We start from the raw sequence: 26,339 nt of genomic DNA on the forward strand, positions 1-26,339 counted from the left end.
TCTCTGGTTGGACTGTGAATTATGTGAACAAGACCCAGGGTTATGCATTGAAATACCACACACTGGAGTAGCTCGACTGTTGAGCATGTTTGCACTCAATTATTATGATAAAACTTTGCACAATGCGAGGGGAACATTTTTACAATATCTGAAGAAAGAAAATGTGATTCCTCGTTTAACAGATAATACAAGGCCAAATCCCCTCAGTTTTGTTTTCCCAATATTTTTACTAAGGGGTCAGGAATGGGGCATTCAATAATAGGATTAAACATATTTGTGTACAAAAAAAGACAACTGGATTACAGGTCATAAGTGATTTACAATAATAACACTCAGCAGGGAAGGGGAAAAAAGGAAAAGCAGTTCTATGAACTGGATGTATTTTCAATATCATAACAGCACATGAAAAAAGGTCATGTTTGTCCGTGCAGCTGCTGTACATTCGGGATTTGGGATTTACCCACATAATTATCTGCAGGTTAGTAATCCATCGCTAACCAATCATCACAGAGATGGGGCTTACAAAGCCCGGCTGTTACCCTACTTATGCGGCCCTTTATGCTATAATTTGTACCTCTATGCAATCAGATTACTCTTAATCTAAATTACTTGCATCCATACTGAACAGATCATATTTAAGCTTGATGTACCAAGCGTGAGTGAACATGGGACTCATACTAGGCATGAATTCCAGCAGCTGATAAATAAAAAATATTTGTTTTTGCTTTAATTACTTGCAATCATAAAGAATCTTACAATAATGCCTCTAAGATAATTAGATGATACCTCATGAAAATGTATACCCATTAAAATTAGCAGTCGATCAAATTCTTAACGGCCAGTGCTGATATTATATAGAGCAGCATGGCCGAAGGCCAAAATAATGTCAATATGTAATACAATTTAATGATAGTATTAAAGATGTACCTACATATTCATGATCATTTACAGTATATAGGAAGGAAATCGTCAGATATTGTACGAATCGGCACGTAGGACTATTATTCCCAAATTTACCAAATATGGGAATAATTTGGAAATGGGCATTCAACTGATCACAAAGTATAATCAGCACCATCACTATTTGAAAAAAGCTAATTTTTATCAAATCTAGACAGGCCCCATTTCCAGCAGCCATCACTCCAACACCTTGGATTGGACCAATCATGCTAAATTGCTTATTTGGACTAGAATCACTTTGATATTGTTTTTATATTGCCATTATATCAAACACAGTTGAAAGCTATTTGGTTTGTCAAATGAAGCTTAACATTGTCTTTGTGTTTGTGTTTGAGTTTCCATAGTATGCAAAAGACTGACATGTCTTAAGGTCAATATTAGGTCAAAAATGGCACAAAAAAAAAAGAAGCTTTCACTAGTCTCTAATCATTGTTTTGAGGAATGAATGCTATACAATGCTTGAAATTTCATACAAAGATGTACACTCCAGTCTTCAAAGACAAAGAATAAATAGCTCTAACAAGGACAGAAATAGATATAGAAGGCCAGATGTACAACTAAACAAGAGGATAAGTACATCAGAATCTCTAGTTTGAGAAATAGATGCCTCACATTTCCTCAGCTGACAGCTTCATTGAACTCTACCCGCTCAACACCAGTTTCATGTACAACAGTAAAGAGAAGACTCATGGATGCAGGCCATATGGGAAGAATTGCAAAGAAAAGGCCTCTTTTGAAACAGAAAAACAAAAAGGAAAAGTTAGTGGGCAAAGAAACACAGACATTGGACAACAGATAATTGGAAAAGAGTGTTATGGATCTTAACTACATTGAGCATTTGTGGGACCAGTTAGACTGTAAGGTGCGTGAGAAGTGCCCGACAAGATAGCCACATCTATGGCAAGTGCTACAGGAAGTGTGGGGTGAAATGTCACCTGAGTATCTGGACAAACTGACTACTAGAATGCCAAGGATCTGCAAAGCTGTCATTGCAGCACGTGGAGGATTTTTTTTATGAGAACTCTTTGAAGTAGTTTAAGAAGTTCTGAACATTTTCTTCAAAATGTAAAAGTTATTTTTCACGTTATTAATGTCCTGACCTTACATTGTGAAGAGTTCAATGCCACTTTGGTGAATAAAAGAGAAAAATCTGTACATTATTCCAAACTTTTGGCCACCAGTATATATATATATATATATATATATATATATATATATATATATATATATATATATATATATATATTTTCTCTTTATTCACCAAAGTGGCATTGAACTCTTCACAATGTACAGTCAGGACATTAATAACGTGAAAAATAACTATTACAATTTGAAGAAAATGTTCAGAACTTCTTAAACTACTTCAAAGAGTTCTCATAAAAAAATCCTCCACGTGCAGCAATAACAGCTTTGCAGATCCTTGGCATTCTAGCGGTCAGTTTGTCCAGATACTCAAGTGACATTTCATATATATATTATTTTTTATATTATTATATATTATTATATGGCTATTTTAGTTTTATATATATATATATATAAAAAACTAAAATGGCCACATGAAAAGTCTGGAAGGGCCTTTATAACCAGGGACGATTCATGAAAAATTAAGGAGCCATGCACTCTTGCACTACCGCACTCCTTATATTGTTTCCTTATCTACTAACACCTAGTGATACCAGGCAGTGAGAGAGAGTGGTCCAGTGTGATGTCATGCAAAATTTTATCCACCTTTGACCACAAAGTGTAGCTGTTTGTATTGCCCAATCAGAAGTCTCACATGTTCCTATTGTTGCTTAATCTATATATACTGAATATGACTAGTAGTCCACTAGCAAAATTTTGCACAATGGAATGCAGGGTCAGAGAAAAAGCAAATGTAGCTGATCACGTTAAGTGCTTCCTCTCTATGTAAGACTGCATTAACTTTGCCTCCAGTGTCTAAAGCTGCTCGAATGGTCTATTCAAACAGAGCAAGTCATTGACCCGTGCAGTAGTTCAGCTTCATCAGTAGCTTTGAGAGGTATTCTATGTAAAGTCTAGTGGTTTGTCCACTGGTATTAGACACAGTGAGTGTGAGTTACCTCTCTTACACTCTGATGTCAGTGTTGAAAGGATTAAAGAGGCCCTACTGTTTCCCACCTGTCACCGAGCCAAACCATCCCTCGGCTCATCTGAATTTGCAAGTTGCTTCATTCCTCAAAATCATATTTAACAAATGACTCCTCGGCCTGCAAATAAACTCCAGACCCAGTTTTAATCCATGATCCACTGCATATCACAGCCGCATAAGTACTGTTATAACAATATTTTTAAAACTTTTAAACATTGTTTCATTGTACAGGGCTGAACAAGTTTTTGCGCTAAAAATAAAAGCTACAGGGCTCGACATTAAAGCTTGTGCAGGAGGATTTTTGAAGGGGTAAGTTAAAGAGAATTTTACTTGCCCGACTGGACAAGTAGCCCGAATAAAACCTCAATAACGAAAACTAGCTTATTAGTGCGGGATTGCAGGGATTGTGCACAATTTTAATAGTTCCCGCAAGTCTCACTGTAACGGTTACCTTGTCTAGTTTCTCCGTTGCCCTTTGTTTGTCATGTTCTGTCACTTTTGTAATTCCATAGTTTTCACTTTTGTCCCTTGTTTTGTTCCATAGTCTCCTTGTCAGCGTTCGTGTTCTCTGTCATTGTTTTCACCTGTCCCTCGTCAACTTGCCTTTTGCCTCTGTTTATTCCCTCGTCATCTTGTTGGAGTTGGAGTCTTGTTGGAGTTGGAGTCTGTTCATTGGTCCCCTGTTCCTGTGTTCATGTATTTATATCCTGGTTTTTGGTTCAGTCTTTGTCTTTCGGTGATTGTATGTGACCGTAGTTGTATCCTGTTGATGTTCGCTCCCATGCCTGCGTTCCCGTGTTTCCAGTTCCCGTGTTTTGTTTTCATTTTGCCCATCGTGGTAGTTTTGTTTGTTCATACCTGTTCGTTTCCATTCATGTCAAATAAACCCCGCATCTGGATCCTCATCTCTTGTCTGACTCCGTCCTCAATCGTAACAGAACGAAAGACCGTACATGGATCCAGCGGGTTTTTTCAATGAGCTGACCCAAGCGGATCTGTCGATCCGCGAATACACCTATTTTTTCGTCACCGTGGCCAGCATTGGCGGATGGAGTGAGGAAGCGCTGAAAGCGGCGTACCGAGTCTGCCTGCCTACGCGCCGGGGGCAAGAGCCGCCCGGAACCGAGGGTTACACCTGGCGGGAGTACGTGGATTTGATCTTGTCGACTTTCGCAGCTGACGAACCTCCCCTCTCGATCCCGGGTGTGCTCTCCACGGGTATCGACACCTCCACGCTGCCAGCTTGGTCCGCTCCAGAGCCGGTGTGCCCAGCCTCCTCTGTTCCCGAGCCGGTGTGCTCAACTTCGCCCGCCCTAGCGCCAGCGCGCTCAACTTCGTCTGCCCGGAGGAGGGAGAGAAGACGGGCTTCCGCCTCCCGGTCCACGCATGTCACTGTGAGCGAGCCAGAGCCCACGCATGTCACGGTGAGCGAGCCAGAGCCCACGCATGTCACGGTGAGCAAGCCAGAGCCCACGCATGTCACTGTGAGCGAGCCAGAGCCCATGCATGTCACGGTGAGCGAGCCAGAGCCCACGCATGTCACTGTGAGCGAGCCTGAGTCCTCGTCAGCCACGGTCAGCGAACCCAAGCCAGTGCATACCACGGTCACCCAGCCAGTACCTGTCGCCTCAGAGGGCAGTGAGCCAGTGCCTGCAGCCTCGACTGTCCCTGAGCCAGTGCCTGTAGCCTCGACCGTTCCTGAGCCAGTGCCAGCAGCCATGACCGTCCCAGAGCCAGTGCCAGCAGCCATGGCCGTCCAAGAGCCAGTGCCAGCAGCCATGGCCGTCCAAGAGCCAGTGCCAGTAGCCATGACCGTCCAAAAGCCAGCGCCAGTGGTCGTGCCCGTCCAAGAGTCAGCTCCTCCCGAGCCTCCTAGGGCTCCGCCTCTCAAGTCTCCCGAGCTTTCCAGAGCTCCGCCTCCCGAGCTTTCCAGAGCTCCGCCTTCCGAGCTTTCCAGAGCTCCGCCTCCCGAGCCTCCTACGGCTCTGCCCCAGAGACTCCAGTGCCTTCTAGAGTTCCGCCTCTAGTGTATTCCACGGCTCCGCTTCCCGAGCCTCCTACGGCTCCGCCCCCCGAGCCTCCTACGGCTCTGCTCCCAGAGACTCCAGAGCCTTCTAGGGCTTCACCTCTAGAGCCTCCTACGGCTCCGCCTCCTGAGCTTCCAGAGCCTCCTTCGGCTCCGCCTCCGGGACCTGTCCCTGTCCGATGGCCTCCTCCCAGGCTCCCTGAACCGGCCCCTGCTCTACGGCCATCTCCCAGACCACCAAGACCTGTCTCTGTCCGAAGGCCGCCTCCCAGGCCTCCTAGACTCGTCCCCGTCTTGTGGCCGTCTCCCAGGCCTCCTCGACCTGTCCCTGTCCTGTGGCCACCTCCCAGGGGCCCCGAACCGGTCCCTTTTTCTTGTCTGCCCCTTGTTGCCCCCTGGACTGCCTGTCTGCCCCTCGTTGCCCCCTGGACTGTCTATCTGCCCTTGGTTGCTCCCCTTGGTCTGTCTGCCCACCACAAGCTGCCCCCCCCAGTCAATGGACATTTGTTCTTCCTGTTTTTTATTTGTCACTTTTGAGCGTCTGGAATCCGCTCCTTTGAGGGGGGATTATGTAACGGTTACCTTGTCTAGTTTCTCCGTTGCCCTTTGTTTGTCATGTTCTGTCACTTTTGTAATTCCATAGTTTTCACTTTTGTCCCTTGTTTTGTTCCATAGTCTCCTTGTCAGCGTTCGTGTTCTCTGTCATTGTTTTCACCTGTCCCTCGTCAACTTGCCTTTTGCCTCTGTTTATTCCCTCGTCATCTTGTTGGAGTTCTGTCTGTTCATTGGTCCCCTGTTCCTGTGTTAATGTATTTATATCCTGGTTTTTGGTTCAGTCCTTGTCTTTCGGTGATTGTATGTGAACGTAGTTGTATCCTGTTGATGTTCGCTCCCATGCCTGTGTTCCCGTGTTTCCAGTTCCCGTGTTTTCGTGTTTTGTTTTCATTTTGCCCATCGTGGTAGTTTTGTTTGTTCATACCTGTTCGTTTCCATTCATGTCAAATAAACCCCGCATCTGGATCCTCATCCCTTGTCTGACTCCGTCCTCAATCGTAACACTCATGTTCATAATGCGGGGAATTTCCTCTATCGCGTCCCTCTTGCATTTCCCGTGCAGCTTTCAACAGCTTGTGAGCTTGCACAGTGGGGAAGCGCATATTCATTGAACTTTAGATGTTACATATAAAAGGGTATAAACCTGTTAATTGGACATGTGAATGGTGTTGTAACATGTCTCTGTAAGTGAATGATACGATAAAACTCTCACTCCTGTTTATAATTAACAAAGCTGTCTTCACTGCAAGCTTGCAATGTTGGAGTGATGATAGTCTCATTATAAAATGGTGCTCCCTCATAATACAGCAAGAAAATGCTTTGTGTAATTCAACCATCTGTAGAGTGAAGAGAAAATCTTAAAACAGAGTTGTGCATCACCTTGAAGACCTGTTACATGTCTCATCTCTCAGAGCTCAATTTGATGTTGATGCATGCTTCTGAAGTATATTCTCTGTCATGTGAATCAGTCAATTTTAATAAGTAGCCTATATAACAATATACAGTAGGCCTACATTACAATAATATTAATACTGTAACATTAATATACTACATAAAATGAAAACTTATTATCTATCCTTAATATACAGTACATGCCTGTTTTCAATAGCTTATCATAACTGATAACTTTCAGGATTTTATCTGTTAACATTTTCAATGCATTTTCAATATACAAGCAACATTTTTACTCGACAAGTGAATGACAAATTTACTTGTCCAAAGTACAAGCATATGGTAATTCTTAATGTCGAGCCCTGAGCTAGATGCTGTGCAACAAATATAATAGAATGCAGGAGTCTCGAGATGCACTTTTAAAAGTTGACACTCTTTTTAACCTGATACTGCTTCAAAAGAAATAGCGCAAGACAGTACAATGGTCAAATTCGTTCAGCACAGCTGTTCATTTAAAAAAAAAAAAAAAACAATTGAACAAGCACAGATGGACCAAAAACACATTCTTTGAGAATGGTCCTTAAGATAGCATCACACGCATCCTTCACAAGGAAGCCGGTTGCATAAGACATTGCTTCAAGCTTAGTGAAAGAAAAAAAAAAGGTCCACAAACTAATATTTTTGTCTGCTAGATATTTTTATGCTTATTGCAGCATCGCACCATTAACTAGGCAACATGCAAATGCCATACTCTATTTAAAGGAATATTCCATGTTATCTATAAGATATATTATCTACATAGATATAAATGTATTTTAACTCATCCTTCCTTTTCTTAAAAAAAAAGCAAAAATCTGGGTTAAAGTGGGGCGGCTCAATGGGTAGTAGCATTGTCACCTCACACAAAAAGGTTCCAGGTTCGAGTACCGGTTCACCCAGGTCCTTTCTCTGTGAAGTTTGCATGTTCTCACTTTTCTTCCCCCACTGTCCATGTGTGAGTGAGTGAGTGAGTGAGTGAGTGAGTGAGTGAGTGAGTGAGTGAGTGAGTGTAAGTGAATGTGTGAATCTGTATGTCTGTGTGAGTTAGCCCTGTGATGGACTGGACACCTGTCCAGGGTGTTTCCCTGCCTTCGACCCAAAACAGCTGGGACTCCGCACTACACCTGACCCTTCATAGGACAAGTGGCTATAGTAAATGGATGAATGGATGAATGGATTCATAGGACAAATAGCTATAGAAAAAGGATGGATGGATTGATGGGTTAGTGAGGCACTTATAGAATGGAAGTGAATGGGGTCAGTCTGTAAACATTAATCCAGTAATCCAGTGGTTCTCAAAATGTGGGGCAAGTTATTGCAAGGGGGGTGCGGAAGACGGACCCATCCTCAAATCTTATACACATAAGAACCGATGTACACAATTTATTTTCATCTGCCTTTTCTCCTGCCTTGTTTAAACTTTCGCCTGGCACCGCAGCGCATACTGCTTTAAACAACTTTACATCTCAATTAACACACATGTTTTAAAAGAAGAATTAATGGAGTTTCTTTTATAAAATTTGATTCCGTATTTTGTTATGATTATTTAATTTTTGGAAGGGAATCAATAAAAATGGTTAATTAAAAAAAAAAAAAAAAGAAGAAGAAGAATTTAAGTGCTTTTATAAAATTATAAGCTTCATATTTGTGCCTTTAAACCCTCCAGAATTGGCTCCATTTACTTCCATTGTAAGTGCCTCAATTATTTATTTATTTATTTTAGAAAATGAGGGATGAGTAGACATTTTCTTTTTATGATAATCAACATTATGCCACAAATGATGATGATTGAGCTTAACTTGTGTTGAATCAGGAATATTCCTTTAAATCAATTGTGAGTTGAGTCTCCTAAGCGTTCTGCAACCTCTGCATTATATTCCATTCTGCTTTGCTGCATCTAGCTGTTTAGAACACTAAAAAGCATCCTGTATGAACACCCCCAAAGGAGGCAGTTACCATTGTAGCTAGTATACAGCATGGCATCTTATTAGGTTGTAAAACTTAGCTAGTCTGCCTATCGCTGGACCTGATCTGATTGAGTTACATGCTTGCCATTATCTGGGATTAGGTACATGGTGAAATTTTAACATGATGAGTCACATATATGGCTTAAATCATTAATGGACATGTTGAAATATAACTAGAGAAGAGTGGCTTTTATCAGATTTTTGCAGGGTTATATTTAACCTGAGGCTCTGCTAAATAAACCACTACATTCGAGGCAGCTGTTGCAGTTCAGTTCCTCTCTAAGGTCCATTACTTAGTCCTGGATTTCTGTGGTGGGAGGAAGGTTCCATCCCACTAACTATAGTTGATTGACGGGAAGTCTAAGGAATTTAGAAGTCTGGCTGAGGACAGGCACCTCGTGCCAGTAGTCAATCAAAAGAAAATCAGTGAAATCCATCAAGTCTACAAGTTGAGCCTAGAGTTTTAAGAGGCCATGGCTGTAAACAACCTGATAATAGTAGAACAAAATTACTGGGTGCAGACTAAGCACTTTTCCTCTACTGCATTTTTAAACGTTACAAAAGAAATGCAACAAATTGGATTTGATTTGATGGTTTGAAAATCCAATTTGTCTGATCCAAATCTAATGCACCAATAAAAAAAAAAAATCCAAGAAAAGAACAGTTATATCTAAATGAATAACCTAAAATTTAGCCGGTAAAGCAATAGTTCTCAACTGGTGGATCATGCCCCAAAAAATCATGCCTTGGTTACTCAAACCAAGGTTTCCTCCAAAGTCATGGCCTAGTCATGGTTACAACAATAATACAAAAAAGAAAATACAAAAATATCATGGTTACTACTATAATAAACACACAATTATTATCATAGTTTTTGTTTACCTGTATTATTACTATTGTTTTTTTAAGAATATCATGGTTAAAATATGGTCACTGCAGTAAAACCATGGCAAATTTATAGCAAGGGAATGCAAACTATTGTGAGGGAACTATTGCGAGGAAATGCAAAACTATTTTAGGTTCTGTAGAAAATAAATAAGACTTATCAAAGAGAACAATTCCTCAAATCCTTTGTTCTTGACTGTGCGTCAAACTCCTCAAATCCTACGATATTTTGTCACAAATTCCACTATATCTAGGTAGACCCTTGCCAAATTAGACAGATGCCAACATAGACAAGTTTTCAACCTCGAAAACCATTAATGAACCTACGCAAAATAAATGAATATACAACCCAGGCTAAATTAAATACAAATTGACTTGCTGCCAGGATAATCATGGTTTATTCCAACCACAATGTGTTTCATACAGTGACTTATTCGCTTAATAAATGTTATAAATATGTGAATAATAATAATAATGCATTTCATTTTGTTTGATTTTAAGGAATTTGGTGTTTTGTCCTTGTTTTATTTGGCACTGTGTTGGGTCATTTATAATGTCCAATGTAAAATCTGGGTCCTATCCCCATGGGAAACTACTGATTTTGAACATGCTGGAAATTATGAAATCCCTCATTTGACCTTTTCTCTCTCAGGCAAAGAGTGCAGCTAACACAGCATTTGTCACCTGTTATCAAGCTCGAAGTAGTTTCTGGGCACTCTGTGTCCTCGCTTTCAAAGTTGGACCAATCAAACCCATCGCCTGCAGGTGCTACTGATGTAAGTGACTTAGACATCAGGGTTACAGGAGTCATATCCCAGATATTGGGGAGTACAAAAAGATGACTTCATAAGCACTGACAGCATTTCATTACAGTTTAAGTGACTCTGTACAGTGTACACTGTTGGAATTAATTCAAGGTTACTTTCAAGCCAAAGAGGTTCACTTGGAGTGTTAATTGATTTCATTATGTACCACAGTAAAAAATTAAAATTCACCAATTTTGCTGATGCAGAGAAACTGACAGTTTTAGGACTAATGCTGAGGATGCTCTAATTGGGTGCCGTAGAGGGACCTCATTTCAAATTGATGTTTTATTTTTGTCTTATATTTTAGTTTTATTTAAAAAAATGTCTTGCAATATATTATAAAAAAAGGAAATGATGAGTAAAGCATTTGGCAAAAAAGATTTTTAACTTGGTCAGCCACATAAGAACCACAGCTCAACATATCTTTAACACACAAACTAAATGCTAGACCACATCTCCGAAGAAACTTTTCTTAACGTCTAGATTTTAACAGAAGATTAACGCAACGCTCTGTCAACACCAGACGTGAGTATCATGTCAAAACAAATACACTCACCTAAAGGATTATTAGGAACACCAAACTAATACTGTGTTTGACCCCCTTTCGCCTTCAGAACTGCCTTAATTCTACGTGGCATTGATTCAACAAGGTGCTGAAAGCATTCTTTAGAAATGTTGGCCCATATTGATAGGATAGCATCTTGCAGTTGATGGAGATTTGTGGGAAGCACATCCAGGGCACGAAGCTCCCGTTCCACCACATCCCAAAGATGCTCTATTGGGTTGAGATCTGGTGACTGTGGGGGCCATTTTAGTACAGTGAACTCATTGTCATGTTCAAGAAACCAATTTGAAATGATTCAAGCTTTGTGACATGATGCATTATCCTGCTGGAAGTAGCCATCAGAGGATGGGTACATGGTGGCCATAAAGGGTTGGACATGGTCAGAAACAATGCTCAGGTAGGCCGTGGCACTTAAACGATGCCCAATTGGCACTAAGGGGCCTAAAGTGTGCCAAGAAAACATCCCCCACACCATTACACCACCACCACCAGCCTGCACAGTGGTAACAAGGCATGATGGATCCATGTTCTCATTCTGTTTACACCAAATTCTGACTCTACCATCTGAATGTCTCAACAGAAATCGAGACTCATCAGACCAGGCAACATTTTTCCAGTCTTCAACTGTCCAATTTTGGTAAGCTCTTGCAAATTGTAGCCTCTTTTTCCTATTTGTAGTGGAGATGAGTGGTACCCGGTGGGGTCTTCTGCTGTTGTAGCCCATCCGCCTCAAGGTTGTGCGTGTTGTGGCTTCACAAATGCTTTGCTGCATACCTCGGTTGTAACGAGTGGTTATTTCAGGCAAAGTTGCTCTTCTATCAGCTTGAATCAGTAGGCCCATTCTCCTCTGACCTCTAGCATCAACAAGGCATTTTCAGCCCACAGGACTGCCGCGATACTGGATGTTTTTCCCTTTTCACACCATTCTTTGTAAACCCTAGAAATGGTTGTGTGTGAAAATCCCAGTAACTGAGCAGATTGTGAAATACTCAGACCGGCCCGTCTGGCACCAACAACCATGCCACACTCAAAATTGCTTAAATCACCTTTCTTTCCCATTCTGACATTCAGTTTGGAGTTCAGGAGATTGTCTTGACCAGGACCACACCCCTAAATGCATTGAAGCAACTGCCATGTGATTGGTTGATTAGATAATTGCATTAATGAGAAATTGAACAGGTGTTCCTAATAATCCTTTAGGTGAGTGTAGATGCCATTTTAATCAATGAAACTGTCTACACTGAAAGTGTCTGTTGTGTCACACCAACAGTAAGTGGATGTCCCGTTCCATTTCACGCTGCAAGCGCTGGCGCTACTCCTGACAACAAGACAAAAAAATGTTTAAGAATGTTCGTTTTGATGTGCCCAGTGTAGACAGGGTGTATTGACAAAATTTGCTACAAATTTCTCAATTGTAACAAAGTATGTTTTGATTTCAAAATTGTTTTCAAACCTACTAAAACCTCAGAAATTTAACAGAAAATAGAATATATATATCAAACATATATGACAGCAAAAAGACATGTGCAACAGGGATTTTACTATGGGCAAGGGGTTTTCTTATGCACAACACAAATCTGAATCTTCTTCTGCCGAGTAATATAGTCCATTAGCTAGGTTGTTCACAATTGCCAAATAACGTAACAACTTGGCACATTAATATAGAAAGTACGGTCACTGGTAGGGATGCACCGATTCGATACCTGGATCAGTCCGACGAGCCCAATCCAAATCCTATACTGTGTGTTAATCATGTTCATTACTGTCATACCCAAAAAATGACATAAAAGAACAATAAAAACACAATTAAAATAGTCCCTATGACTCGTGCATTTCATTAAAAGCCACTTGATGTGCAATAGCTCTGTGAATCACAAAAGGCTGTTTAACAAGTAACTATATAAAATGCATGTGCAGCTCACACACGCCTATTTTTAGCCTTCACATCGGAGCGCAGAATTTGAACGCTACACATGAACAACATCTCAGATGTAGATCCTCAATAGTTCGGTTCACTTATAATGAGCATTTAGAATGGCACTGGAGGTGCTTCTTTTTTTTTTTACCAGAATTTAAAAAAGAAGCGAATTAAACTACTGTGAACTTGCCTACAAACAGTGATGTAAACATTGTGAGTAAATCCAGTTGAGCAGAGTGGCAAACAGCAGGTGAGTAATATCCAGACAGGGTATAGACACGATGAACAGATAACTCACAACAGTCTTGTGATACTTGCAGGCAATAAAGAAGACACAGGTATTTTGACATAGTAGAAAGGTCTAGAGTCAGAGATACTACCGATGAGAACAGACAAAGAGTGTGTGTGAAAGCGGGGGTATATAAACACACACACACACACACACACACACACACACACACACACACACACACACACACACACACACACACACACACACACACACACACACGCAGTCCTTGATTAGCCACTAATGATATGCCTGTGCATGTAATCAGAACTCAGGGGAGATTGAGCACTGTGACTGCAGTGAGGAAGAGAGAGAGAGAGACCGGTGGATCCTTGACAAAAGGTGCATGACTGAGATTTATTACTATATAATATATTATTATTATTATTATTATTATTATTATTATTATTATTATCATTTGTTTACAAATGATAATAATATTTAAGTTGAAGGGGTACCAAAAAATTACTGTGAATGAAAATTGAGCTGATATCTTCCAACTAAATTGAAAAAAAAGTCCAGAAACAAGTTGAAAAAATTTTGCAAAAAAAAAAAAGAAAGAAAAAAGGCTTCTTTTCTACTGATGACTTATATTGGAATTACTGTTAATTTGCTGCTACATTATCCAGTATACTACTAGTTAACAAAGTTTTTCTTAATGAGACATACATCTATATTGAAATAATGTGTAGTTAGAAGTTTTTGCTTCTTTACATATTAAGAGCACACCCAATTAGTTCCACACAATAATGTAAAGATATTCTAAACCAGGGGTGCCCAATACATCGATCGCGATCTACCAGTCAATCGCAAAGGCAATGCTGGTAGATCGCACAAAATGTAAATGTACTTTAATTAAATTTTAATACAAATAAATATAATGTCTTACCTTCTTTTAGTTTCTGTCTGACTTGCACTTGACGAGTAAATATTGACCAGGCGAGGTTTTGTTTATTCAGTTGCAATGATAACTAGGTTTGCGCATACAAGCTTTCCAAGGACTTCTGAGAACACAGCGCGAAATTGCGATGCTGCTGCCCGGATTAGGCAAAACTGTCTGATTCCATTCAGTGCAAGTCATCAGAATAAGGTAAATGCCCTGGCTATTGTAATCTATTGTGCTGTAGGTGTTTTGGGTTTAGTTTTAAAACTGAATGATATCAATATTGAACATTATTATATATTTTTTTATTAATTAGAAGATGAATTCCATGTAGGGATACATGCAGTAGTCCCAACAAGCATTTTCCTATTTTAAATGAAACTGTGTTTTTTAGTTGGTAGATCTTATTGAGTTGGTCATTTAAGTAGATCATCACACAAAAATGTGTGGGCACCCCTGTTCTAAACTGATTATGCAAAAAAACAACAATGGTATTGGATCGGGATCGGTATTGGCCGATACTGAGATTTCCAATTTCGGAATCGGATCGGAAAGAAAAAGTAGTATCGGTGCATCCCCAGCCACTGGTGTACTGCATCTTACAATGGCGTAGAACAGGGCTCATCTGATCAGAATTTAGACTCGAACCATTCGTTTTATAAACAGTATTTTGACAGCATCCAGAGGGCTTATGGAGTATAGCAGAGACAGATTCATTTGCATCTGCCATGCAGAGTGACTCATTTATGCCCCATGCAAAATTTGAGATTGGGCTCATCATTTCACATGTATGTTCTGCATTTATTCAGGTATTACTTAATGCATAAGACTGTAACATTTTGCTTGTCTTTGGGGCTATGTAATACGCATCGGTCCTGAGTTGCTCTCTTCAATGGCACTCATCATATCCCTCCCTTGTCAGCAGCTCATGGTGTGAATTTTTACAGCTACATTTCAAAAATAAATGCACGAGACAAGAAGGGGCTTTAAAGGGATAGTTCATCCTCATGATGTTCCAAACCCATATGGCTTTCTTTCTTCAGATGAATGCAAAAGGAAATGTTAGGTAGAATGTTAGTCTTAGTCACAATTTACTTTCATTGCATCTTTTTACCTTTTATTGAATGTTAACGGTGACTGAGGCTAAAATTCTGCCAAACACCTCCTTTTGTGTTCCATGAAAGAAAGCCGAACAGTTATGGAACAATGAGGGTGAGTAAATGATGAGAGAATGTTCATTTTTGGGTGAACTATCCCTTTAACAAGCAGGAACTGGCCAAATTAACATCAGCTTGGCAGAACCCCTAGCGCAGTGGGTCAAAAACAACATAAATTGACTTGTAAATCAAAGGAGCTAAATAGATGCCATAAAAATTAAGCATTCAGCCCCGTGTGATGGCACGGGGGTGTCTGCATAGATGCTGGGGGAAACAGCGGGTGACAAGGTGTGGCCACAGGGAGATGAAATGAAATTTTCTGAGTGCATGTGTTTTATAGAGTGCAAAAGTAACCACCAACTTTTTCAGCAGTCTTGGTTACGGAAGTTTCCCAATCATTTTCTCGATAGGCTTTTAAAAACATTCATCATTAAAGGGTTAGTTCACCCAAAACTGAAAATTATCCCATAATTTACTCACACTCAAGCCATCCTAGGTGTTATGACTTTCTTCTTTCGGCCAAACACAATAAGAATTAAAATAAAAAATATCCTGGCTCTTCCAAGCTTTATAATCGGAATGAATGGTACCTTAGATTTTGAAGCCCAAAACAGTGCATCCATCCATCAAAAAAGTAATCCATATGGCTCCAGGGGGTTAATAAAGGCCCTCTGAAGCAAAGCGATGCGTTTTTGTAAGAAAAATATCCATATTTATAACTTTATAAACTATAATCACTGGCTTCCAGTAACGGCCGTCTGCACGTTCACTGGCTTCCTCCATCCTCTGCGCTTCAGCGTTCATCACTTCTCACCAGAGCTTACACAACGCCTACATCATACGCCGAAACTCGACTCTCTCATGAATGGGCGGATGGCCATTACTGGTCTAATCAATGAATCAAACCAACCAGTTCCAATATAATTCATAAAATTCCAACATTTGATTTGAAACCAAAAAGTATATAAAAATGTGAAAAAATACAAGACTTAACATTACTTTTTTGAGTGAATAAACTACTTATACCTTGAAGCATTGCAAATGGCATACGATGTAAAACTATTGACTAGAAGTGATTTAAAATAACATTTATTTTATAATATACCATTTACGTTAGAACATACATGTCAAAAATATACAAATATACAGGTTGTTTGATAGTGTAGGGGGACTGACTGACCTTTTTGATTGGACTTTTCTGATTGGTGGATCAATGTTTAGGATTATGGGTAGTGTGGTTCTTCACATAGAAATCAGATTTAAAAATCACAAAGACTCGATTTGGCATCTACATACAGTATTAGGGATGTGCACGAGTAACCAAGTAATTGAGCACCAAATACTTAAGTATTAAAAATTTGGGCGGCTGTGGCTCAGTTGGTAGAGTGGGTCAGCCACTAATCGCTGGGTTGGTGGTTCGAATCTCGGCCCACATGACTCCACATGCCGAAGTGTCCTTGGGCAAGTCACTGAACACCAAGTTGCTCCCAATGGCAGACTAGCACCTTCCATGGCAGCTCTACTGCCATTGGTGTATGAATGTGTGTGGGAATGGGTGAATGAGTCACAGTGTAAAGTGCTATGAATACCGTTAAGGTTAAAAAGTTGCTATTCCAAAAAAATTCAAAAACTTTTATTACAGACTCAAGGTCCAAATCTTACCCACAACAATACATGAATATACCATAACACACAGGCATACATACCTACACTTAAAAACAAACAAAACAAAACAAAATAATAATAGAGAGTCATTGTTCTACCAACAGACAGTTATACCAGTGCTTCCACATACGAGATTGGTAGCGTGTAGTACTTAGCCGTATGTTAGTTAAGCCCATTATTATTTCATTTTGTGACCCATTAAGCCGGCACATGAATTTAAACATTACATTTCTTAAAACAGCATGAAAGGTCCTCACTCTTGCAGCCACAAACATCTCACTTGCACTACACCATCTCGGTCTTGTGAGTAACATTCTCATTGCGTCGTTATATGCTACCTTCAATTTTAAAAGACTTGTCTTTCTATAATTTGACCACAAGTGAGCAGTATAGAACGGTGTGCAATATGCTTTAAAAGAAATATCTTTACACCAACCGTACATGCCCTAAATTTACGTAAGAGAATATTGGCTTGTGCATACATCATACGACATTGCCTGTAGATATCTTCATCATCTGTCATTCTATCAGTGATAAAATGACCAAGGTATTTCACCTTATCACAGACACTAAGCTGATTGTTAGCCAATTTAAAATCAGGGTAGTTCAAACATTTATCCTCTTTAGTTCTACAAATCATGACGACACTCTTATTGGCGTTATATTTGATATCATGTTCCACACCATATGCCGAACAAATTTTAAGTAGCTGCTGTAATCCAGCACTACTTGGACTAAAAATCACAAGGTCATCTGCATACATCATATGGTTCACTATTGAATTACCAATCATGCACCCAGTATTACAGGCCCTCAACTGCCTAGACAGATCATCCATATAGAGATTAAATATATCTCTATATGGATGATATCTGCTATATATTTGCAGACCATTTAAAAACACTACTCGAATATTGAAAATTAATTTTCCTTTGTCGATTTGCCTGCCATGAGCAGAATGAAATAGACCGCTTCCCTCTGAATTGCACCAAATCCTGCAGTTACATTTGAGTCCACTGGGGGACACAGATGTGTGTCATCGAGGTGTCGGATGAGAGAAAGTGTAATCAAGGCACAAAGCCAAGTTATCTTAGGCAATACTTGCAATTTTTTATTTTTATTGAAATCTACTCTTATTAGTTTCCTCTATATATTTATCTGTTGTATCTTATTTTTATTCTTATTTCACTGTTTACATATATATGTATATTTCAAACGTTTGTATGTATATGTTGTATATGTATATTTGTTTTGTATTCTCTTTGCACTGGAAGCTTGTGTCACCATGACAAATTCCTTGTGTGTGTGTGTGTGTAAGCATACTTTGCAATAAAGATCATTCTTATTCTGATTCTTGTTCGAGTCATGCAAACTAATGGACTAGGATCTACTATCATTAGTGGAAAGGAAATGTGTGTACAGTACATGTGTAAAATCTCAAAATATTGACAGAGCAGATTTTATAAAAAGCAAACTTTCACCACTTGTTTTTCTGAATAATAACATCTGAAATTATAAAAATGTGATAGCTTTATGTAGACTCAGAGTTTATATCTGTGCATTACTCTCATGCCGTCAGTATTGGTTTTAATGTAAGCTCCAGTTGAGACCAAATATTTTTGCTGTTATTTAAAAAAAATTAAAAGTGTTTTCCATTTTTATTAATGCATATTGTACATTACATTTTTGTATCAAAAGAAAAGCATAGTTTGTTGAAGTTATCTTATTTTGAAACTTGTTTTATTTGTGAATATGTACATTAATGCATTCTAATGTACGAGTAATCGGTTACATGTTTTTGTGGATTAGAGTACTCGACTACAAAACTACTCAAAAATGCCCATCCCTATATACCATCATTTAACAACCTCAGAACTCATGGTAGGACTGTCTCGAAAGGTTTATATGTTATTGTTACAAATCAATTTCTATTTAGAGAAAAAAAAGGTGGGATTTCCTTCAGGAACACTACTGTTTTGACACAATTTTGTTAAGGCTTCCTGTTTCTCAGATTGTTCTACATCCTTTGATACAGACCTAGCCCTGTCAGAAAAAAGAAAAACACTGTAAGAGGGATTCATAACCTCCTTCAAAAAGGAATATTTCCCTTCTCCCTATTTCACCTTCGATGTTCATCCCTCTTACTAATTACTGGAACTAGCTGACCTTCCGGATATCCTAGTTTCCCAGCTACAGTTATCTTTCGTTAAACTCCACAGAGACACGGGAGATGTGGAGGCAATTTATTTCCACCCCATTCCATACTAGCATTCCATCCAGCTAGGAGCAGCAGCCCCCTCCTGGGCTTTTCCGTCAGTAAAAATAAATGTAAGGTCGAAGAAACTACACACACAATAATGGAGGTGTACGTACACGGGTGTGTGTATATTGGCAGTAATGTGCATGCTAATTCAGGTCACATTAGACGTGATGTCACAATTGCATGTCACTCTACAGCAGTTGTGACCTTAATGGCAAATTAGTTTTTATACAATTTAACTGGTAGTATTCCACCATAGTGACAAACGACTAAAAGACGAACAGAGACATATGTTAATTGACATAATTAGAGCTGGGCACTACACTATATAATACAGTATATACTGAAAATAGTGCCTACATACAGTGTGACAGTAGAAATGTCAACCAGTGCAGATTTGACTCTACATTTATATCTGCAGTATGTTTGTGCAACTATCAGTGGGCAACACAGCTGTATGTTACTTTGATGTGAGAGCAACGAAGAAACAATAATGAACAAATACAGAACAGGATGTGTCCTAAACAAGTCAAGATGAGGAAAAACCTGTTATTAAGGACTGTATGAAGCAGAGTTTAGTTGTTTATAGTTGCTAAGCAACATCGCAACCTGCCACATTAAACCGTGGTTAAAATACGCTTTGTGCTCCATTCACTCCCATTCAAATGCATCAGAATGCGGAAGACTGGAAAAGCAAGCTAATGCAAGGAAATTTCACATTCCATAGTAATCAAACATTTAAGCTTTGTGAACTGAATGAATACATATTTCAAAGCGGCATGTTTTTATTGTTGCAGGAAAGTGGCTAGACTTTTGGCTCATTCAATCAGTATTTACAGTTTCATATTTTATTATTAATGTTTTGAGTTGTATGTTTCTAACTCAAGTGTTACAACATGTAAAGCTGTTTTAGCATATGTTTTCACAAACTTATGATTTATTTATTATGAATAAACTCTTGGTTTGCTTCTGACACGTTCTAAATAAAAGATAAATGAATAAAAAATAACAGAGCTTGAATATACTTTTACTGTGATATTGAATTTCTTATCCTATGACAGGTGTTTTTGGTCATACCACCTACCTCTAGACATTAAAGAGAGTATAGAATACAGCAGTATGTAACATATGGTAGTGACACAAGGTTCCCACAATGCCATGGACATACAGTATAAAGATCTTAACGACTAAATGTGCCGATTTATGGTTTATTAACTTGGTGGATAATAAATTACATTTTCTTCAAATATGAAATCATAATAAACCTAAGGGAGCACGCTTGTGCAGAACTTCTGCCTCGTCTGCTCATGGATCATTTTTACGCATGATACTGAGCTCCATAAATCACGGCAGACAGAATGGGACTAATTACCAGTCACCTATACAGGCATCTCCTAGCTACAGGGGACATGATATACCACAAAAACAGCTTTTATTGTGGCATGGCAGCATGGCTTTTGTGCAGTGCACTGCAAAGATAGTGAACCACAATAGGGCTACTGACTGAGTTGGTGTCTGGTGAAAGAACAAAAATAATCAGGGTAAAAAATTAAATACACATGCACATGGAATATGATAAAAATTTCTTAAAATAGCCTATGTTTTACTGTGTGTCCGTTTACTGTAAATAATGCGTAATGGTATTTCAATATTATGTATGGTCAGCAAACAATATTGGGTAAATAAAAGGGAAATATTTAACAAACATACAGTAGGAGTTCTAAACCACATTTTACAGTCATCATGATCATTTTCTAACTTGACAACCTGCATTTAAATTAATAGATAATTTATGTTTTCATTTATTCACCCATGTCATTCTGAAACAAGAACAAATATTATAAGGAATTATGTAGGTAGGTAGGTAGAAAGGAATGAAGGAAGGAAGGAAGGAAGGATGGAAGGATGGAAGGATGGAAGGAAGGAAGGAAGGAATAATGACCAAATATATGTTTACAAAGACTGCTTATTGTCATTGTGGGTACATTTGTCTTAGGGACAAATAGAACAAAGGTGGACTAAATAGGTTTATGAAAAGACCCATTTTCCCAAAATTAATGCTTCAAGGCAACACATTGTTTTGAGGTATGATGCAATATTGCTGAGCAAATGAGTCCTGATGAGCAAAGGACATAAGTGGTCTTAATTATGTACAGGTGCACCGCACTTCAGGGAGAAGAAATGAGAAGCCACACCTACTACCTCATGTTCATATTACACATCACTTATTATTACACAAACACACAGACATGGGGTGGTAGAGGTAGAGGTAGAGAGAGAGAGAGAGAGAGAGAGAGAGAGAGAGAGAGAGAGAGAGAGAGAGAGAGAGAGAGAGAGAGTGTCAGTCAATACACAGAAACTGACATAGGTCAAAAAAGGTCAAACTAAGGTTTTGGCTGCATCAAATCAAGTTAAGTTGAAATATAAAAATCCCTTTCATTAACTAGAATGCATAAACTAGGTCAAATTGACCAAAGAGTATGTGATTTTTTGAATATGTTATCAGTAAAACAATTTGAAACATATTCCTCAAACACCTTGTTTGCATGTCATATCTATTAATTTCATATTCCATAACACATTTGTATCACATAGCATTCATCAATAGGGTCAAAATGACCTTCATACATTTCCTATGGAATTTTGATTATACATTCTGATATGTTTTGTCTATTAGAATTGTTTTATTACGTTATTTATTTGAATGAATGAATGAATGAATTAATTAATTAATGATGTTGTCAGAATACTATCAGGCTAGTGCTCAAAGTAAGTATAGCCCTTTAGGTTGCATATATTATGAGGCTCACTGTAGTAGAATTACAAATATGAGATGGATTTAGTCCAAGGACAAAAGCAAAAACATGACATCAAACAGTGAAAGGCTGTCACTACTGTACTCCTGTTATTACTGGTGTAATTCTATTCCACCACATGCCACATTAGAGCCCAAACGATATGGGATTTCTGAGAACGATACCGATTTTTGAGGGGGGCAATTCACAGATTACCGATATAATGGCCAACAACTGCCGATATAGTAAATTTTTTAGCTGAAATGAAAACAGACCTTTTCTATGTGGATTGTTCACAAGGCTGCTTTCTTAAACAAATATTTGTATCAAAGAATATTTGACATTATTATTATACATTATTATACAAATTCTAGAAATGAACACTGAGAATATAAAGAACAAATACAAATACAATAAATATCTTAAACATCAGCACTGTATGTTCAGTATCAGTCAGTTGCTGACCATTTAAATAAAGAATAAAACAAAATACAATATAGAGATAGATAAAAATCTGTACTATATTTTTAGTATCAGTCAATTGATAACCATTTAATTAAAGAATAAATAATAATACAATCTCAACAGACACAATCCACCACTGCACCAGTGTCTGCTGAGCTGCAAAAAGAGGCTCTGATGTTTACCTTTCAATCTGCTACATTACTGACTGCACTGACAAACTATAGCTGGCTAACATAACAAACAGATGTGATCAACATGAGTGACATGGTTGTCAGGGACAGGGTTAATGTTATATTAGTAATATTAAAAAAGGGAAAATGATGGGGTCATTGTTTATTAACTTTACAGCATGTGTTTCACAAACTAGTTAACAACTTACCGAGAAGACACTGCTTAGCTCTGCACCACTTTATTCTGCCCTGTCTGCAGAGGTACCATCAGCTCAGCTCTGTAAACAATGGAGTCGGAGCGTGCTCTGCTGGATAAACTACGTTATGACACAAAATCTAAAGCATTGTTTTCTGCATTATAAGTTCTGGAAAAAATTCATTTCTGCACATATCGTTAAACATATATGCCGATACCGATATATTGGTGAAAATGAATTTTCGGGCACTATTCCACATATATGCATGTGTGTATGTGTATGTGTACATATATACATTATATACAGTTAAAGTCAGAAGATTACATACACTTATCTTGAAGTAATTAAAACTCATTTTTTAACCACTCCACAGATTTCATATTAGCAAACTATAGTTTTGGCAAGTTGTTTAGGACATCTACTTTGTGCATGACATGAGTAATTTTTCCAGCAATTGTTTACAGACAGATTGTTTCACTTTTAATTGACTCCATCACAATTCCAGTAGGTCAGATATTTACATTCACTAAGTTAACTGTGCCTTTAAGCAGCTTGGAAAATTCCAAATGATGTCAATTCCTTTAGGCAATTAGCTTCTGATAGGATAATTGGAGTCAATTGGAGGTGTACCTGTGGATGTATTTTAAGGACTACTAACTCAGCTTGACATCATGGGAAAATCAAAAGAAATCAGTTAAGACCTGGAAAAAAAAATGTGTGGACCTCCACAAGTCTGGTTCATCCTTGGGAGCAATTTCCAAATGCCTTAAGATACCACGTTCATCTGTACAAACAATAGTACGCAAGTATAAACACAATGGTACCACAAAGCCATCATACCGCTCAGGAAGGAGATGCATTCTGTCTTAGAGATGAACGTAGTTTGGAGCAGAGTAAAAATCAATCCCAGAACAACAACAAAGGACCTTGTGAAGATGCTGGAGGAAACAGGTCGAAAAGTATCTATATCAACAGTAAAACGTGTCCTATATCGACATAACCTGAAAGGCTGCTCATCAAGGAAGAAGCCATTGCTCCAAAACCACCATAAAAAAGCCAGACTACAGTTTGCAAGTGCACATGGGAACATAGATCTTAATATTTGGAGAAATATCCTATGGTCTGATGAAACAAATATTGAACTGTTTGGCCATAATGTCCATAGTTATGTTTGGAGGAAAAAGGGTGAGGTTTGCAAGCCGAAGAACACCATCCTAACCGTGAAGCATGAGGGTGGCAGTATCATGTTGTGGGGGTGCTTTGCTAAAGGAGGGAATAGTGCACTTCACAAAATAGATGCCATCATGAGGACGGAAAATGATGTGGATATATTAAAGCAGCATCTGTTTGCTATGTTAGCCAGCTATAGTTTAACAGAGCATCTTTTTGCAGCTCAGCAGACACTGATGCGGTGGTGGATTGTGTCTGTTGAGTGTTGTTGCTAAGTTATTACCTAGCTGGTGAGATGCAATGCTGGAAAGTAAATAAAGTCCATCTTTTTCTCTGTGACAATGAGCTTATAGCTAACTAGCTAACCGTGTAGCTAGTTTCATACCTTGTCAGCTGAGTGGAAGCTAATGTATAAACATGCATTCATCAAACTGTTTTGTTCAGGATTCGCAGTTTGGTACCCCCTTCAACCGAACAATTCCAGTCATTGCATTTACAAAATACAATATTTACAAGTCTGGTTTTCCACCGTTGAAAGTTTCCTCTAAACGTGTATTGCAGAATACCGTGTAACACCACTGCCGATGTTTATCTCTTGACTAGGCAGGTGTAAATGCTTCTTGTTTTACAACCTGCCCCTAATTGACTGGCAGTATTAAAATAGTCAGCATTTGACTGATGCTACATATTACTACTGATGTTTATTTAGCTATTTATTTTATTTATATTTATTCGTTATATACATTTTAATCAACTGACAGATACAGTACTGGTATTTATTTAGCTATTTATTGTATTTTTATTTATTCTTTATTTAAATAGTCAGCAACTGATATATACTGAACATGGTGTTTATTTAACTATTTATTGTATTTAGTCTTTAGTCTTTATATTCTCAGTGTTATAGAATTTGTTGACATGTATTATAAAAATAATGTCAACTATTCTTTGATAAAAATATTTGTTTAAGAAAGCAGCCTTCTGAGTACCTTTGCATAGTCATATCGGTGCAAAATCGGTGAACAATCCACATAAAAAAAGGTCTGTTTTTATCCCAGCTCAAAAATTAGCTATATCGGCCACCATATTGGTAATCGGTGAATTTTCCCCCTCTAAAATCGGTATCATTCTCAGAAATCCCATATCGGTCGGGCTCTAATATATAGCATTTACTATATTTACTATGATAATAATTAGCTAAATTGCTTGTATTTAAGTGTCTGTCTTATAAGGATCTGTTACATGTACAAACTGTCTTTTAAAACTAAGTGAGCAACTGACCTTGACAGCATTTTGAGACATTATGAGCACGTTCAGAGTCAGCTGAGCTATATCTTCTGACGCCTACCAAGCAGGGTTTAAACCGACAGACAGTGACAGAAAACAACCTTTAATTCGAATTAAGGTGTGAACAGGTAAGCTGCAAGCGTTTTTCCAAAGTTCATATAGCTGTCAATGAAATGTGCGCTCTGCTTACGGAAGAAGGCTCCAAAGACGCTTTAGATGCGCTTGGAGATTTCTGTCTGATTCGATATAAACAGGATTTTTTTTAAATATGAGAATCAACATATTAAATACAGTTGATGCTTCAAGAAGTTGTTATATCTTCTCCCATGCGATTGTACTGAATATCATGCCGATGTCGCCAACCTGTTGTTCCACTTTAGTTTAAAATTATGTGATATATTTATAAAAATAAAATATAGCCAAATAACCATGAATTTAACATACTTCCAACAGACTTTGCTTTGGCTATCAGTCAGTCAGCTCATCCTCATCTGAGCGGTTATGCGTGCTCGAGCGATTGTTTTTTTTTAAAGATAGCGGTTAAAAGATAACACATTTGTATTTGACTTCATTGAGTAACATTCTCCCGGGAGGTTCACTCACCTGAACAGTTGTCGTTTGCCGGTAAAGTTGTGCAGACTTGGCGTCACTCTGTGTTGCAGGTTGCCCGGGAACATACCATCGTGTTTGAGGCGATGAGCCGAGTCCTGACTGAAGTGTTTACAAATCCTACTACGGATAAGGCTTACTAATTAATATTCATGACCCAAGCCTTCGCTATTGGAAGGTAACTGAGCGACGTCAATTTCATAACATGAATATTCACAAGAAAAGGTTTCGCCATAAGTAGGTGAACGAAAACGTCAGCATGGCTTGATTAATATTCACGAGCCAAGCCTTTGTTATTGGGAGGTAACCGTGCAACGTCAGGATGACATAATTAATATACATAATATAAAACTTCGCCGTAGTATTCATATAGAATTCGTAATTTCGTATCCTGTCTAGTCTTGGAAATCTCCACGCATGCTCATCCCAGGACCTCAGGGGCAAAGCTACCTAAGAGCACTTACTGTATGCCCTACTTTCTCTGGTTGTTCACACTGGCTCGCTCTATTTCTCTATACAGGAAGCAATCACTTTGCAATTATACAGTGATTTTTAGGGAGTTTTTGTATTGCTGGTTTGATGATAGTAATAATAAAAGTAAAATAAATTCAGTGAGCACTACCTACTGGTCAACAGATGTGGGTTTTCCAGTGGCCGATATAATGCACAT

At 38.6% G+C, this 26,339-nt stretch overlaps 1 protein-coding gene across 1 annotated transcript in view; it reads right to left on the minus strand.

Moving 5' to 3' along the window:
* Positions 1–25,760, minus strand: part of LOC127659240 (zinc finger protein 385B) — a 179,800-nt gene extending 154,040 nt beyond the window's left edge. The window contains exon 1 of the mRNA XM_052148969.1: positions 25,664–25,760. The gene's annotated coding sequence lies outside the window, so the exon portion shown is untranslated. The remainder of the gene's footprint in view (positions 1–25,663) is intronic.
* Positions 25,761–26,339: the final 579 nt, after the last annotated feature.

Source organism: Xyrauchen texanus, chromosome 18 (assembly GCF_025860055.1).
Source record: "Xyrauchen texanus isolate HMW12.3.18 chromosome 18, RBS_HiC_50CHRs, whole genome shotgun sequence".
Taxonomy (NCBI): domain Eukaryota; kingdom Metazoa; phylum Chordata; class Actinopteri; order Cypriniformes; family Catostomidae; genus Xyrauchen; species Xyrauchen texanus.